We start from the raw sequence: 6,000 nt of genomic DNA, 5'->3' as shown, positions 1-6,000 counted from the left end.
GCTGATTGCGTGTCAACGCCCTTCATATTTCTCCCTCTTTATTTTTCTTCCTTTGTTTCATTTATTTATTTATTTTATAATCCTTCTCAATGCAGCAACATCGTATCATCATCATTATTATTATTATTTTGAAAAATTATGATCCGGAACATTTCAAAAAAAAATTCTCAAAAAACATTAAAAATAATTTAACATTATTTTTTAAAATAAAATTTTGTTTAAAAAGTCAAATATAAAAACAACACTTAAAAACCTAATAGTTTTCAAAATATTTTTCATATTTTGAATCGAGGCTCAATATACTTTGAAAAAACAATTGAGATATTCAAAAAATAATATTTTTAGAACAAATTTTCAAAAGATTTGAGAAAAATGAGAAAAAATAAAAAATAATGAAAAAAAAACAAAAAAAAAGGTTTATATAGTATTTTAACCTCGTTTTACTTATTTTAATTCTTCTTTGTAAAAATTGAAATCATATTTAATAGTCATTTTTTAATACATTTTTTAATTTTCAAAAAAAAAGAAAAATATGTTTAACAATCAAAAAAATAAAAAAAAGATTTTTAGTTGTTAAAAAAAATGGTATTTAAAAAAAATATTTTTTAGTTGTTTTTATTTATTTATTATGACAATTTTGAAAAATATTTATATAAATATGGAGAATGATTAGAAATAAAACATTATAGATGAAATTTATTTTTAAAACATACAAAAAAATAATTTAAGAATATATCAAATTCTTGAACAAATTTTTCTTCTATATAATTATAAAATATTTTTTAAAAACTATTCTTAAATACTGATTTTGAAAATATTTTTCAAAAATAGTTTAAATAATTTGAAAATGTATACACTTTTAATTGTATTTTTTATTCAATTTTTTCTTATTAAAACCGAAGATGAGAAAATAATTTTCTTTGTTTAAATTTTCCTTTTCTTAGCATTTATTTATAAAAGAATAAAATGCTGTTTTTAACAACCATTCCCAAACAACACCCTATTTCCCATATTTTGTCTTTTGTTTTATTTATTTATTTATATACTCAGCTATGATGCAAGTTGACAATGATTTCAAGAAGAAAAAAGCAACATATATATTATGGTATATGTAAGGAACTTTATTTATTTATTTATCAATTTATTGAGTGTCACTTTATTGTTGTTTTATATTAGTCACACAAACAATTTTAATTAAAAAATATTAAATCTTTGGTTCGAAGATGAAATATTTTTTATTTATATAACTTGAATATTTTAATTATGAATATTATTAGTAAAAATAAATAAAAATTGCCTATTGAGAAATTAAATTGTGAAGACATCTTTAAATACTACTAAATATGATATAAATATATCAATTTTTTTTAAATGCCAGACATAACGAAATAACATATTTTCTAGGCAAAAAAGACATAAAAATAAATGTGAAAAACAATATGAGATAAGGTAATATTTGAAAAAATAAATAAATAAATAACAATAATCTTTAGTATGATACACATATCTTCCTTATGAGATTATTTTCGTAACAATTTGTGAGAAAATTGATTTCATCTAGCAAGCAATACACACAAAGAAGCATAATTTTTCAAAAAAAACTATACCGTGATAATTTTTAAGGTTCAATTTAGGTTTAATTGTGTCTACATGTATAATTCATTTAAAATATATAGTTTGAGTTTGACTATTCAACCTATCTAACCCGTTTATTTAATCAATTCAAAATGATCCATTTATGACTCATAATTTATATAAATGTATTAATTTTATATATTAAAAAATTAAATGTACTTAATTAAAATTTATAAATATCATATGGTTAAAAATAAATAAATAATCACCTAAAGTAAAATTTTATAATTTTTTATTATAAAGATTAACAATATTTTATAATTAAAATATTAAATAAAATAATAAACAAGAGCAAAATAAAAATTTTAATTTAGTTTCATATTATAATTAAAATTAAATAATTACATTAATTATGATTTAAAAAAAATTAAAACTCGAAAGTTAATGCAACTAAAAAATATTTTATCATTTTACAATAATACTTTTATATATAAATTTAAAATTTAAAATAGGTTAAATGAGTTATGATCATGGTAACAAATTTAATAAATCATAATCGGGTTAACATATTCTTTATGTCAATTCATACATAATCCAACTTTATTCATTTATTTAAAAAGTTAAACATTTGTATCGTCTTATCCTATGATGAACATAGGGTTGTGTCGTGTTATCCTTTAATGAATGAATCGTGTTTATGTTATATTATTCTGACATGATCATTAAAAGAATCGCATGCTGAGTAGATTGCCACTATTTCTTATCTTAATAAAATATGATTTCGTTACAACATGAACTTGCTATCCCGAAAGATACAAAATAAAATTAAAAGAAAATAGTGTAGCGTAGTTGTCTTATGAAAAGAGGGGCCAAATATAAATTTGTTTCCATATAAAGACAATCACCAATGTGCAAGTTGGATAAGTGGGTCTTACTCCTAAAGAATAAATTGGATGGCGAGCCTAATTAACAACTAATACAAGTTGGAGACACTCTTTGTTTGAAGGAAAAACCATGTGATCATGCATCACCTAAAAAAGTAAAATTTTTTTTACAAAAAGAGATTCAATAGGAGGTTAGGATTGGCCTCCTCAGCATGCTAAGGTACCCTTTTACATCCTGGTTGACCATGATTAGGTAGGTGAGAACCATGGCTAGTGCATCTCATGCAATGGTCACATTAAATTAAGCAGTTATATCACTTATGTATGCCCCCACTAAGATTAATTAATGATGAGCAATGATTCTAGGAAATCTTTTTGGATCTTTTGTTAGAACCCTAGGTGCCAACCAGAGCCATGTGCCCTAAGAAATATATATAGTTCTAATTTGTATTAGTATGCATGCATACATTTGAAAATGTAACATTCATGTCACATACCTTTAGGAGAAAATCTATTGATCATTTGTTAGCTTCTTTCTTTTACACATCTCCCACAACATCATCTCATAGCCAAAAATATCACCTCTTGTCAAGACCTTTAATTCCTTCTAAACCATACTTTACCAAAAATTCAAAGTGTAACAACATTTATGTTAATTTTATCGTCATCTTATAATTATTTTGTATTTTAAATTAATTTATAGAAAAAATGTGGCCTTTGAATTGTAGTATTGAATTATATCATGTGTTTAATGTAGGATTGATGAAAGTTCAATGTCAACATCCTATTAGCTTAGACTTTTAGGAGTGTGTGTGGTAAGTTCAATGCCAACATCCTATTAGCTTAGACTTTTAGGAGTGTATGTGGTCTCACATCATTTTATGTCAAAAGTGAGTTTTGATTTGACTCACTCCTAATTCCTTGATGTGGGTGTCAACAATTGAGTATAAGTGTCTAACATAATACGAGCAAAAGTCTAATGTCCCATATTGACTAATTATTAACCTTAATTAGGATATATATATATATATGGAATTATTTTTGCCTTTCATTAACAGAATTTTAGGAGAGTATGTATTCTTGCGTCTTGTCAAAAGATTTACCTAATATGATTGAGCCTAAAGCATGTACTCAAGAGTGCTCTTGGTTTGTATTGCATTCTTGATTTGGGCTAAAACCTTTGAAATGCCAAGCACATCCATGTGATAAACTTTTGAAAGTATAATCATGTTACAAATTTTCAACTCCTAGGATGTGACTTTAGACAAATCATTTGTAGCATGACGAAGCTTTTTATATGAAATCTTTCTAAGTTCTAACACATGAATTGTATTCATTGTTTCTTCAATTACTCTTTTGATTTTTACTATGAAGAGATTATAGGCAATGATGACTAATAGGATTTATACGGATGCAGTGATTGGAAGAATAAGTTTCAATAAAAATTGAGTGCATGTAAATTGTTCTTTATTAAAGAACAATTTACTATTCTTTAGAAAAAAAAACATTTTTTAACATAAAAATATGTCAAACAAATGTTTTGATTGAAACCATTTTCTTTTTTGTGTTCGTTATGAAAACAATTTTTTTTTTTTTTTTGTAATAAAATTGAGTTGTCTTTAGTTAATTTTTTGTGAGTATTTGACGATATATGGCACAAGAACAAGGCAGAAATTTATGACAGCAAAGGAAAAACAAATTTTTTTTTGTAAAGAAAAACTTGGTATCTGGAAGTATATTTTTATTCATTGCATTGCTCTTTATATAGAGCTGAAACATAACAGAAAGTCAAGAAAATTTGCTAATTTCTAGCCATGTCTAACCAATTCCTAATATCAAGCCAAAACAATATATATATATATATAGAAAATATTTCCTAAAGACTTGGTCTATTGACCAATTATTCAGCAACTTTTTGTTTGCCCATAATTGTAGCAACTTAAGGCACGTTTCCAACACTCCTCCTTGCCTTAGTAGTAGCAGAGGCCTATTTTGCTTCTTAAGGTTTCAAATCTAGCTTTTGGTAGAGCCTTGGTTAACACATCTGCAATTTGATCCTTAGTCTTGCAATAAAGCAGTTTAACTTCACCATCCTTTTGTTCTTCTCTTAAGTGATACAACTTGATCTTGAAATGTTTAGTCTTGCCATGAAAAACAGAATCATTTGAAATTGCAATTGCAGCTTGGTTATCTACATGAATCCGTGTTGGCTCATTTTGCTTCATGTGTAGATCTGCAAGTATTTTTCTGATCCAAATTGCTTGATTTACAGTAGCATTGGTTGCTACATATTCTGTCCCTGCTATACTTTGAGCTATCACATCTTGCTTCTTTGAGGACCATGAAAAAATTCCGGATCCAAAGCTGAAACAAAATCCTGTTGTACTTCTCATGTCATCAATAGAACCTGCCCAATCACTATCAGAATAACCATGAAGTTTAAAATTCTGACAGTAAGAATATTTAATGCCATAATTTGTTGTGCCCTTGATATATCTTACAATCCTTTTGGCAGCTTGAAAATGCACTTCACTGGCATAATGCATGAATCTTGAAAGCAAGCTTACTGAAAACATTATGTCTGGTCTGGTGGCTGTAAGATACATCAAGCAACCAATCAGACTCCTATATTGGCTTTCATCCACTTTTTCTGTTCCATCATCTTTGCTAAATTTCTCCTTCTAGTTCATTGGTGTGTTGGTCCTTTTGCAATCTTCCATGTGAAATTTGTTAAGAATTTCCTTTGCATACTTCTTTTGGCTTATGAAGACTCCATCATGATCTTACTTCACCTCCATACCCAGAAAGTTGGACATCAAGCCAAGGTCTGTCATCTCAAATACTTTGAGCATTTCAGCTTTAAACTCTTTTACCAATTTCTCATTGCTACCCGTTACAAGCAGATCATCAACATAAACAGAAACTACAATTAAGTTAGCATCTGTTCCTTTTACATATAATGTAGCTTCACTTGGACTTTTAACAAATCCAAGACTTTGAAGATGTTCATCAATCCTACTGTACTAGGCCCTGGGAGCCCGTTTAAGACCATATAAGGCCTTCTTCAACAAGTAGACCTTCTCCTCCTGTCCCTTGACTTGGAATCCCTCGGGCTGCTCTACATAAATTTCCTCTTGAAGATAACCATTTAAAAAAGCAGATTTTACATCCAACTGGTAAGTTTTCCATCTTTTTTGTGCTGTCAAAGCAAGCAACATTCTGATTGTATCTAAACGTGCTACTGGAGCAAAAGTTTCTAAGAAATCCACTCCAAACACTTGACTATACCCCTTCACAACTAATCTGGCTTTGTATTTATTTACAGAACCATCTACATTAAGTTTGGTTCTATAAACCCATTTGACTCCAACAACCTTTCTATGTTGAGGTCTGTCCACCAACTCCCAGGTGTCATTCTTTTCAATCATTCTAAGCTCCTCTTTCATTGCTTCAATCCACTTGTCATCCTTCTCTACCTCTTCAAATTCTACAGGCTCAAAAACAGTAACATTGTTTCTTTCATAAACTTCAGATAAGGACC

Source organism: Vitis riparia, chromosome 11 (genome assembly GCF_004353265.1).
Source record: "Vitis riparia cultivar Riparia Gloire de Montpellier isolate 1030 chromosome 11, EGFV_Vit.rip_1.0, whole genome shotgun sequence".
Taxonomy (NCBI): Eukaryota; Viridiplantae; Streptophyta; class Magnoliopsida; order Vitales; family Vitaceae; genus Vitis; species Vitis riparia.
Note: the sequence above shows the minus strand (reverse complement) of the source record.